Genomic DNA, 13,226 nt, shown 5'->3' with positions numbered 1-13,226 from the left:
GAGGTATTTTACCCTCATTTCTATATATGAACATTATAGACACAACAACGTGCATGTGCTTCATTGCAAGCCCACAGACAAAACATAACATCTTTAGAACCGGGGACTTAGACACTTAATTTGTACAATAAAAATAAAGGTGGGTATGTAATCATAGTTTGCCAGTATGTCTTATTGTTTTTGCATTCTCCATAGTAATTAACACATATGTGAAAAAATATGTACATTGCATCTTCATGCTCCAAGCAAACAAGGGTTGGAGGATAAAAAAGGAAGAATAAACAAAATGTCTTTAGTGGCATTCATAAACCTCAAAATGCAGAGACTATTTAGAAACTATTTATGAAGAAATAGCTCCCAAAAACTCAAAGACCCAATGATAGTTAAGCATTGCAGTAGATTGAAGCCTACACGTAATTTGAAGCAGTTTACGATGGAGCATGGGTCTGATACATCAACCAGGTCTGTACAGGTCAATGATTTTACCTTCTTACTTTAAGGACCAAACCACCACAGTAGTAGATTTCTGAATGCCCCTGTGGCCTCAGGGGAGGCACTTAGAACTCACAGGTGGTCAGGCAGAGGTCAACAGCAGGGTCCAGTCCAGGTACCACTAGTCAACGGAGCATTTACAGAAAAGGCTTCCTGCTGTTTCTTGTATCCCTGTAGTTATAGAAGGAGGTCTGTCTTATGACTCTTTAAGTCTAGTTATTTATCCTGGGTACAAAGGGGCACTGGTCCAATCCTCCAGAGCTCTTCTCAGGTCACAGATAGCAGTGCCAGTCCTCTTTTGTTCTTCCTTTGGTCCACAAGTGCTCTGACGAGGGTCACTGGAGGTGTCATATTTTTGCCTAGCACAACTTAGTGGGTGAGAATAACTCCTAGGCACCCTCTAATCCATTGAGTAAATGTTCCCAGGACCAACTCTACCCAGATTGAACATTTTCAAGATGGCAAAAGTCTTCAGTCACACTAAACTTGAGGCTGGGGCTGTGTGGAAATTACCCTATGGTAATCCCAGCATCCACCAACCCATAAAATCCAGTTTCAGGCAGCAACTGTACCATGAATAAACCCCGAGACAGAGGTCTGGTTGTACGAAAGCAGCTACCAGACAGTGGATACCAGAGAATTGTCTAGGCATCCTGTTTTCATCCTTTGAAATGCTTCACTTCTTTTTTTTTAAATGAGGGGATCAAAATAAAAAAACTAGAAAAAAGAAATTAACAATCACAAGAGCATCTAGCAGACAGACAGTAAGGCAGCAGGGGTGTTTGACTCTCAGGCTCCGTCACAGAGATCTTAGGTCTGCTTACCTCACATTATTGACTGGGGGATGAGGGAGGGGGCGGGGTTCAAGGGCAGGGAGGACAGTTTATGGATAAGTTTTGGCAGGGGGTTATTGGGAGGAAGGTTGAGGAGGGGGGAAAAGGAAAAAAAACACTATCTTGCAATGAAAGGGTTTTTGGAAACCAAATAGCTGAAAAAGGAAGAGCAGGGAATGGAGACCAAGTGACAGGATACATACATATGCGAATAGCAGCAATTAGTATATGTGGGTTGAATGATGCGGCCAAATGAAGGACAGTGAAGGAATATCTAAAGACCCTTCGTGCCAATATTGTTTGCTTGCAGGAGATGCACATCGAGGGGTCTTGCAAGGCTCTGTTAGAGCAGTTGAGATTTTAACTGATAGCAAGCACTTCACAAGGGACCAGGAACCCGGGGGTAGCAATACTAGCCCAAAGAAGGGGGACAATGGTTAAAACTTGCTTAACCGATAAATATGGTCGGTGGGCGCAAAGAAAGGGGATAATGGTTAAAAAACTTGTATGGTCGGTGGGCAATTGTGGAATGCCAAGTGCAAGGTCCCAATTTGATGCTTTGTTCAATCTATGGGCCAACGGTGGACGATCCAGAAATATTCAATCATTTAATTGCAGTATTGGGTAATTGGCCACTCAAGATCATTTTATGTTGGGGATCTTAACATTAATGGCATGGATGGATTATGGAAGCGGGATCCAAGTAAGTTTGCATGCCAGTAAAAAAAGGCCACAGGGCCCTATTCCAAATGATGGAGGATAATGGGCTTACAGACACATGGGAGCAACTGATACCCCAGGGGATGGGGAGTCCGTATTATTCAGCACCACATAGGGCCATAGCGCGTCTAGATTATTTCTTGGTTTCCTCATCTCTCCTCTCCTGCTGTAAGATTAAGAATTGTCCACGGGTGGTCTCCAACCATAATCCTTAAGTTTTAGAGGTTCAAAACCTTGTCGGGAGGGCGCAGGAAACAAGCTGGACATTTCAACGGGCCTTATTGCAGGACATGAATTATGTCCAACATAGGAATAAGTGGCTTAAGGAATTTCTAGAGATTAACATTGGAGTGCTGGCTATGTGGTGGTATGGGATGCACTTAAGGCTGGCATTAGGGGAGAAAACTATGAGCTATTCTGTGAAACGAAACAAGAATGAAAAACAAGAGATTGAGACCATACATAGAGCAATTTTGGACCTAGAAGAAGAACTGGTTAGGGCTATTCGGTCTAGCCTAAACATAGACGAGATTCTGAAGAAGGCTGCAGCTGGTGAAATTGTGGCAGCGAGAGCAGCAGAAAAATGTCTGCCCTGGAGTCAAAATCACCATGAATTTAGGTAGCAAACTGGGCATATGCTAGCTGTAAGGACTAGACAGAAAGTTTCCAGGGGAGACTTCTTGGAGATTAAAAACTCAGAGGGGGTAGTAGTTACTACACCTAAAGAAATCTGTATGGTTTTTCACAAATATTATCAAAGTCTATATTGGGTGAATATGATTATAGAAATTAAGGATGTAAAGGATTATTTAGCATCAGTTACACCCAAGATATTTTCAATAGAAGACTCAAGGGCTATGGAGGCCAGATTCTCAGATGAGGAAATTCAGGGAGCCATAAAGGATTTACCATCAGGTAAGGCAGTTGGCACTGATCTAATTCCATTAGTATTCTATAAGACTCTCTTTTAATTCTGGCAGAAGACTTAAGCTTCGTAATGCACCAGTCCCAGAGTGAGAGAACACCTCCAGAGTCATGGGCAGAAGCCAGCATGATCCTCTTTTTAAAGAAAGGGAAGCCCCCCAATGAACCCAGGTCTTATAGGCCAATTAGCCTAATGAACAGCGATGCAAAGATTTACTCAAAAATGTTAGCGAATCGTTTTAGCACTATCATAGGGAAGGTAATATTGCCTCGCCAGCATGGGTTCATACCAGGCAGGGGCACAGCTGAGCATATCCAGAGAGTCTGTACCTTGTTTGATGGTACCTCAGCCACCCGAGACCCTATGGCGCTCATTCTGCTAGATGCGGAGAAGGCGTTTGATAGGGTCTCATGGGGCTATCTTTGGACGACGCTTGAGAATGTAAGCATAGGTAAGGGTTGCATAAAAGCTATTCAGGCACTGTATAGGAATCCTAGGATTCGACTCTGGTGATGGGGGGACAGAGTGACCCAATGGAAATTATGTGGGGAACAAGGCAGGGGAGCCCCTGCTCTCCCCTCCTTTTTGCTTTTTATATCAAACCTTTTAGCAGGAGAACCCAGGCAAATAAGGATATCCTCCCTATATGGCTCAATTTTTTTGAAACAAAGATTTTGGGTTATGCAGACGACCTGGCTATAACGGCAGCAAATCCATCTGCAGCTTTTACTGAAATAGAGCATGAGGCAAAATGCTTAGGGGAAGTTTCCGGCTACAGACTTAATAGTGGGAAGACACAAATTGCAGTTAATGATAAGATCACTTTGTTAGATCCAAGAGTGACTGAAGCGGATACTTATCTTGGGGTGATCATAACATCAGACTTATCTAAAGTTGTGGAGAAGAATCTTGTCCCAGTGATTCAGAAATCTAAGAGAGACCTTGATAGGATGAATAATCTGCACCTCTCGATTGTGGGAAGATGCAATATCATTAAAGTGATATTCCTGACAAAAGTCTTGTATTTATTCGGTACGATACCCCTGAAGTATGACAATAGCTGGTTGAAGGAAATGGAGATAATGATAAACTTGGTTATCTGGGCTCAAGGGAAGATGAGAAGGGCACCCAAATATATGTCCCTCTTTAGGGAGAGAGGGGGCTGGGTGGTACCTGATTTAAGAACATATTATTGGGGCCCGGTGATCCAATATATCCGTGGGTTACTGGGTGGAAAGGTCACTGACCAATGGAGGAGCGACAATGCTCCTCCGGATGAATATGAGCTACTTTTAGAAGGAGAAGCCCACAACTGGCTTCTGAGGCTTAGCGTAGCTAGCTACTATAAAAAAGGTCAAATTTAAGACTCTGGGAGCAGCAATATCGGTCTGGTCCGCTGTTAGAAAAAAGTTGGGGGACGGGAGGAATAAATTATTATCCTGCTCTATTTGGGAATCCTTCTTTACCTGAGGTCTTTCATGATGGTATTATGAGGCGGTGGGATGCTTTAGGTGTGCAAACTATTGGTGATCTCATTGATCCCGATGGTATGATCTAATTTGAAAGACCTCAAACCCTGTTTAATCTGGAGGGTAGAGAATTTTTTTTATTCCTACATATTTGGTCCGCTCTTGTAAAGAAAAAGGGGGGAGCAAGAGCTCTCTCTAAAGACTCAGGTATGGAAAGGGTGCAAGACCCTGACGGGTGTACCATCACCCAGATTTATGGAGAGATGAGTCAACAACAAAGTGATGATTTGGAAAAATACTCTGAGAAGTGGCAGCGGAGGCTGAATAATGAAGAGTGTGAGCTTAGGTCTTCACTTAAGCTAGGATACACTGTTTTGAAGGTAGCGAACCTTCAAGTTCAACATTATAAAACAATGTTTTCACTCTATTACACCCCTGACAGAATAGCTCAATAGGGTGGGTCTACGGGTATTTGCTGTCCTCGCTACCACAGAGGCGAGGCAGATGTAGTTTGCCTCCTGCCCTGTTTTGTAACCCCTAAGAAGAGCTATAGAGGGTTTCATGGGACAAACTCTGAGGACTCAAACAAGATTATCCGATGAGCTAATGGTTTTAGGCATGGCTAGAAATGGTGTACAGGTAACCCACCGGGAATTAGTATTTCTTGCCTGGCTGTAGTTAGAATCTGTGTGGCATCTGCATGGCTGGATCCTAATCCCCCTACTTTTTAACAATGGGTGTCACGACTTCTACCCACGTATAATCTGGAAAAGGCCTATATGAGACGAAAGGGTGGAAGACTAGGAAACTAGGGAAACTTATTTGGGCCCCAATTACAGATTGGAAGACTAGAATGGAGGGATCCCAGGTATAATCCATGGTAATGGATATAGTAATGTTTTATTTTTGCTCTGATTTTTCCTTACCTATGTTGGTGGCATTAAAATATATGTTGCATTTCAGACTCAAAGGTATTGCTTGTTTGTATTTTACTTTTATGTTTGCTGCAGGATCGCTTTCTTAATTTACTTATCCTTTCTTCTTTTTTCATGAAGTTTGTATTAATGATGGATGCTTTTTATGAAGATAAATTAAAACTGATGGTGAATTTAAATGAAATGCTTCACAAGTGTTCTGCGCAAAACCCAGGGAAGAATTCTGGAAAGACAAAAGCAGGTATTTCCTGTAACAAGACCCTGGATACACAAGAATTTTCTTGGCATCCTGTTTTTGCCATTTGAAGTGCGCCCTAAGTAGTATATATAAATCCCAGCAGACCTGTCAAGCAGGATTGCACACTCAAGCAGTATTTGACAATGTAATGTAAAAAAGGATGCTCACAGCTCCCACCCCGAATAATCTATGGGATTTAGGGGAGTCATCTCAGCCTACTCTGCCCTACCATATCAATCGAGGCAGAACTATTGTGTAGCTCCTGGGAGGAATTTCACGCCTATTTAAATACTAATGACTGGCTGGAGGAAGGTGGAGAACAAATAGCAATTAGCCTACAGAAATCTTAGGCAGGTAAAAGGTAACTTTCTAAAAACCGCTGTTTAATTATTTTTCTAGCTATTCGCATTCCTGGGATGCAGTATTAGAACTTTAATCTGTATTCTGATTTTCTACCATGGACAGCTAAAACTGCCACAGTGTAAAATAGGTTTTTGGTGCTAGTCACTGTAATGACATCTTAACATTAAATGTATACATGCCATACTTTTACCTAGCATGCACCATGCCTGGTGGGCAACAAGGCTTACATAGTGGTGACTTATTATTATTTAATGGGGTGTTTTTGACCTGTCAAAAGTCAAGGACTGTACCTGCCAGCAAGGACATATCTGGGGGGAGGGGGTTCATGGGACCTCCTTCTCCCTCTAGACGGCAGCCATCAGTAGCAACACACACTGTGTGCCACTTTTAGATGGCACACTCTCAGTGCACCTCCTGAAGGCTTCTTTGCCTATGCGCCCAAGTCTGTAATACGGGCTCAGAGGCAAAGGGATTCCGTTATTTGTGTGGGGCATTCCCCCATGCAAATAGGGGAACGCCTCCTGCAGGTAGCCTTGGCCCTTTATGTGCGCCAGCACTATCAGTATTAAAGAATGGGCCTCACAAGCATCTGCGGCCTCTTCTGTAATACCAAAGTGGCCCAGGGGCATGCAAAGCGGGCGCAAATTCCCATTGCGCCCCCTGGGGCACTTTATGTAATACGGCCCCTGGTGTCAATAAATATTAGGTTTTTGAGAGGTACTCTAAGGTTCTTACCAGTTTTGTAAAAGTTTGCACTAAGTACAGTTTTAATGCGTATTACTAAAAACAGCAAAAAATTAAAGCACAGTAACTACTTAAACACTGAAGGTCAAATTTCTACCTTATGATGACATGCAGCACAGGCGCTGAGCCTACTTTGTCTCTCCGTGTGATGGTGCGCTTTTTGCTACCTTGCTCCGATCACACACCCTTTCACTATAGTGCAAGGATGTGTATCATGTCAAGGATAGGTTTTTTTAGAGGAAAAGTTACCTTCCAGTACATAAAAATATGCTTTGACATAGTTTAACAATTTCCACACTGAACGCATGCTGTACAGTGCTTTACACATGCAAAGTTTGGAGGAAAAAAAAACTTTTGTCAAACTTTACGCCTACCTTGAGGAGGCAAACATATAACCCATAAAGCCCCGTCTACCTTTTTTTTAGATGATAGTGAATTGCATCAAAAACTGGGTGGTTGCATGGGAGTGCCCATGTACAACCCATGGAATGCTCACTTGCCGCAAAGTAGGGTGAAACTCTACTTTGCGTTATATTAGAGAACTTTCCAATGCAAATCAGAATTTGTGTTGTAAAGTAAATCTCAACAGAGCACTTTGTCCGAGTTGTGTCACTTTTGTGATGCAAACATGGCTAAAAGTGTTAGTAAATTTCGCCTTGAGTCAGTTTGCATTTCTGGCAATATACCTTATACTGTTTGCAGCCTATTATACATTGTGTAAAATTAAATATTTTTCAACAAACCTACGCATTCACCGTGCTTTCACTCCTGAGCTGGGACATCATAGGTCTATAAATACTCACATAACTAGTTCTCAGTGCACCCAGCAGTTATTCATACAGATATCTGAAGTATTCATAATAACCAACTGAACTTTCCTCTCTGAACAGTGCGTCTCCCACAAATTCGTTTATTTTGCATTTTTGTTTCACTTAAGGGGTCTGCAATTATAACTTACATTCAGTTTTGGCCCACAGTCAGGATCACTGGGTTTTTGTAGCAGAGAGAACCATATTATGTGGTAAGATTGACTTAATCATGCGTAAAAAAACAAAATTATCATGAGGCATATTTTGTCGTGCTACTTCATTATTTTCACATTGTCTGTGCAGAGGCTCTGCCTCATTTGGACCAGTTGAATTCCTAATACAAGAATAAGCAACTGAAAGCTGAGAAATCAAATTTCACTGCATGGTGATCCATTTCAGCTAGAAACAATATTTTTGCAAAATTCTAAAGATTATGTAGCAGATGATGGATTATGGGACAGTGTGGCAAATACATAATAACGTGATAAATGCAGCAGCTGCTGAAACGCATTATGCCAGTGGACCTGCTCAAGGTGCATTCTTCCACAGGATATTTGTAAACCGGACAACGCACGTGTAGAAAAAAGTAGCACCGCACTGCACAATAGTGCTTGTCAAGTCCTGCTATGCTCAGTCTTATGTGAAAAGCGGTCACAATCAGGTTTGGCATCATGAATTCCTACAGCAACAAATGAAATCTATGAACATGTAAGAAAACAGAGAACGGAAAAAAAACATCTGCCAAAGGTTAAGAAAATGTTAAAACGTTAAGACAAAAGCCCTGAAATCATACAACACGACATTTAAATGTGTTGTGTTTCAGGGAGTGGGTTAACTCACACACAACTCTGCCCCTGGCTGTGCAGTCCCTGTGTATGGCTGAGTTGCACAGGTATCAAAGATGTTGCTTAGGATTCTTTCATGGCCACTTCATAAAAAGAGCTATGCTGAATTTAAGTAAGCGAACATGGTTCATTCAAGAATTTAAAACGTTTTTGGGACACTGACTCATTTGTTAAAATCTGTTTAATAAATAGTTTGTAAAACAGATAAAAGAACCTTGGAATCGGTGTCAAAAGACCACTGGAACCATAAGTAAATCTATAATCATAACTTATCTGTAAAAGAAAGGCTATCAAAACGATTAAACTTGTTGTGCTGCCTTTATTTATAAGCCACATCACTTACAATTTAAGAAAAATGGAAACTAAGCATTACAATGCAAAGGACAGACAGTTAAATAAATGAGATGCCATCTTATAATCTGTTCCCACTTCTCACAAGTGCGTCCTGAGAGAAATGTAAATGTGTTAAATAGGTTCATTAACTACTAAGGAAACACTCTGCAGCTAATTGCAAACGGAGTGAATTGGTACTTCTCATTCTCCTAAATGCCTTTGTGAATTGGCCCTAGAATATCTAAAATGTCAATATTCGGGAAATATTTTCATGACATTAGTATAAATAGAAAGGACAGTGCCCTTGTTTCATTTTTACTAATAAGGAGTTGGACATTTAGGGGCCAGTTTAAAAAAGGCATGCATGCTACTGTGAAAAAATACTGCTGTAGTACAATTTCACATACTCAGAAATAACTTTGTGAAGTGGTCCTTATATGGCTGCAAATAATACTACCTTCCACTAGTATGTGAGAATTGGCACTAAAGTGGTTAGCTCAAGGTAAAAATAAATGCTGAAAATGTATTTTATACGGTGAGGAAAGCCTCTTAAAGTTATTAAAGTAGCATCTCTAACCTATGTTTTAAAATGCCATCATGATTTATTCTTAAACTCATGCAGTTATGTGATGAAAAGATGGATGTGGCTTACCATAGCTGACACTACTTGGAAATTTCCATGTACAATAACATCCAAAGTATTTATTTTCATACAGCGCTCAAAGAGCCTTGAAAGGCCTTCATAGCACTACTAAAAAACAAGTCATGGCACAGCTAATAGCTTTCCACAATGGTGTGCAGAAGCACAGAAGCTTTGCAGTGTGGCTAAAAGTAATTTTAAACAGCATTATGACACAACCAGAGGTAATGCACTTTTTTAAAAGCTCATTAGCATTGACTGCATTGTAGTCCTTTTATTATTATTATCATTTTCTAGCCATGATGCACAGCAGCCTTGCTGCTATACAGCATGGCTAAAAATCATTGCCAAAGTCGGAAATGCCCATGCTGTACAGCATGAAGAAAAGGCAATGGCAGTACCTTTAGTATCAAAGGCCTGACCTATTGTATTTGCCAATTCTTGTTAGGTCTCAACACAACACCTCTGTAATTCTGAGCAAATCAGTTAATCTTCCCATGCATGAAAAAGAAAAAATAATAACATTCGACAAAAACTCCAATCACATAAATAAAGCATTTGCGCCCATGTCCATGTGTTATGGCTGGATTTTCTGAGTAGGTGGGATCAGCCCCCAGGGGCCCCTCCAACCCAGCCAGAACGTACTCACCTTCCCTCCCCAGGACCACCTATATCCAGGCACCTGGTACCTACCTGAGGATGGGGAACTCGCAATATACAAGCTCATATTATTAAAAACACCACTAAATCTATAGGGATACTAAGAATACTCACTGATTACTAGGGATATCCATACCCTACACCACACTTATTCACATCAGTTGGTCTCGCGGCCACCCTGACCCAGACCGTTCTACCCTAGGGCAGATATGACACACAATCCGGTGTGTCTACACACGGGCCTGCAGAACCCAATGCTCCCTTTTCCAAACTGTTCGCAATCCTGCGAAACTAAGCGTCAGTATCCTCCCTGGCGTTCTCACTTATTCAAGCCACAATCCAGTGGGTATCGGCACTGGTCTCCCACCCAGTGTTCTCATTAACGCCGCATATCAACGACGACCACATTCCTATGAACACCTATACATATATATATATATTGGGAAGTCTCTTCACTAAGGGTCTGCTACTACAATATTAGGAGTTAGCCAATTAATATCGTGTGCTCCCTATTCTTGGCATCAAAAGTCCACTCACTCCCTATTTATGTGATCACCACTTACCTGATTGGGATTACTCATCCATTCACGTGCCTAGCAAACACCTAGGAGCTACATTTACCTTCAGTGAAGAAGAATAGGGGCTACACACCAGTTTGTTATAAACTGGGGGTTGTTTTATTATAACAATATAAACATTTACACAGATCAACAAAGGCTATAGGTAGAACACACCGCTTGAAAGAGAAGGATTACACATAACAGGAACACTCCGCTGAAAGGGAAAAGATTAGACATAAAGTGTAAGTGTAGCTAATGTGATGAAAACAATATCACCTGATTAGTGTGAAGTCTTGTTCTAGCTGTCATCTGGGTTCCTCTCTCGTCTGTGCCTTGGCTCATCTCAGACTCTCTCTCTCTCCTGCACTCTTGGGTACACCTCTGCGCTGATCACTCTGTCTCTGGACTCCTCTCCCCCACACGAACTGTCTCTCCACCTTCCGTCTTCAATCTTAATGGTTCCTGCCGCTCTGATCACCGTTCATTCCACTAGCTTATTCACTCTGTCTCTGCGCCAATGTCCAATTAACTCCATCTGCTCCCATAGGTTAGTCCACGAGCTCTCCTCTATCTCTTTTAAAAGGCATTACTTCAGACTCCAGCTATTCACACCTCCTCCTGATAAGCAACTGCTTCTGACTGCTTCCTTCAGTTCCAGCTCACTATTCAACTCAGCTCTTCTCCAGATTGAACCCTCTCTCTCTCTCTGCCAACTCCACGCCACTGCTCGACTCTCTGCTGGACTCTCTCCTCGACTCACTCTCTGCTCCACTCTCTCCTCGACTGACTAACTCCGCCTCTGCACTTCACAAATATAGAATGCTGTTTCCTCATGGAAAGTTCCAGCCAGCAGCTTCCTCCCACCAATCCCATGCACCAGGCTCCTTGCGCTAGACGCTCCCACAGTGACCAGTCTGCTTGTTTCGTCTAGAGACCTGAGCCCGGGAACAATTCCTGATTAGATTCAGCTCTGGCCGGTTCTCTCCGGTCCGCTTAGGGCGAACAACAGTTATAACTATAAACATTGCTTTTGCCCTGAAAAGCCTCCCAGTTTCATCAAAATGGATTCCCTCTAGCTCTAGGCCTGTAGGCCTGAAAGGGGTGAAATGCTCCTTAGCTCTGTCAGAATACCTACATAAACCATACCAATATGTCTAATATGTCAAAGCCAATAGGCAATAGACAGGTTAAAGTCAAGAATAAAGGCATATTAAGCAGCTATCCTCTTCTAAATCTGGAAAAAAGGGCTTAAAAGGGCCAACACAGGCTAAGAATACCTATACTAGATGCGAGCAAGACTAATGATCTATATCACTGCTAAATAAAGCCAAAAACTCTGCCATTACATTGCACCCTAGATCCTTATCTTGCGAGCATCTTATAAACAACAACAACCATCTAAACAAACATCAACATAATCTATCCAACATAGGCTAAGAATACCTATCCTAGATGTGAGCAAGATTAAGATCTATATCACTGCTAAATAAAGCCCAAAAAACTCTGCCATCCACCCTTAGATCCTTATCTTGCGAACATCTTACAAACAATAACATCTAGATAAACAAACATCAACACAATCTATCAACAAATCAAAACCTAAAAAAAACTCCCTAAAAACAATGACAACTCAAGGAAATTCCACCTGAAACTCAATTGTAGGAAATAGAAACCTAAAAACAAATCAAAGCACCCTTGACTTGAGTGCTGAAACATATCTGATAACAACAGAAACTAACCAAAGCATCCTCAAACTAAATGTGCCTCAACTTCTAATGATAACTGGTGAAATCTAGTGATGTAGGGACTTATGTGTTGAATGAAAACAGCAAGGGGCCTAAATGGGGCCTACTTCGGACAACTTAAGGCTAAATGAGGCCTACCTACTATTGTCAACTTAAGAGCTAAATGTGTTTCAACTCCTAATGAGAAAACAAGAAAGGTCCTAAATGAGCCCTACATACTATAGGCAACTTAAGCTAATGATGACTCATGAAACTATTAGTGTAGGGGGCAATATGTGAGATGAAAATAACCATAGGCCTAAATGAGGCCTACTTGCTGACATTTGTCAATTTAAAGTGAAATCTGAGAAATAAACATGATAAACTGTGTCAAAGTTTGGGCAAACATTAATACATAATCATACTAAAAGACACACCACCCAGAACAATCCAAATTTTAAGGTAACCACCCTTTGATCAATCAAGGCGAAAATGTAAGAACAGTAAAAAAAAACAACAACAACCCCCTTTAAGAACACATGTGGGCACCGCCATTCAAAAAAGTCCTTCACTGAAATCACGCAAAAACTGTTTTGAAGAAAACAGAAAAACTATAATAGGTGACATATTTTTTGCTTTAAAAGTGGGGCCTGCTTGTCCAAGGGATCATGCATCAAATTCTTTTATAATACTGTTACAAATAAAACATGTTTTAGTTTTTTGTTTTTTTAAAAGTGGGGCCTGCTCGTAGTGATGACAAGAAAAAATTGCAGGCCAAGCCATAATGTCCAAATTCTTCAGTGTAGGCCACCACCCTGCATCCTCGGTATCCGGACACTTCCTCCAATGCGGCCATCCATTACCCTTCCGGTCTGGTCTGGTCTGGTCTGGTTCCATCATCCAAAAATAATAAACTAAAATAAAAACATGAAAGTA

The sequence above is a fragment of the Lissotriton vulgaris genome, chromosome 5, assembly GCF_964263255.1.
Source record: "Lissotriton vulgaris chromosome 5, aLisVul1.2, whole genome shotgun sequence".
Classification (NCBI taxonomy): domain Eukaryota; kingdom Metazoa; phylum Chordata; class Amphibia; order Caudata; family Salamandridae; genus Lissotriton; species Lissotriton vulgaris.
Note: the sequence above shows the minus strand (reverse complement) of the source record.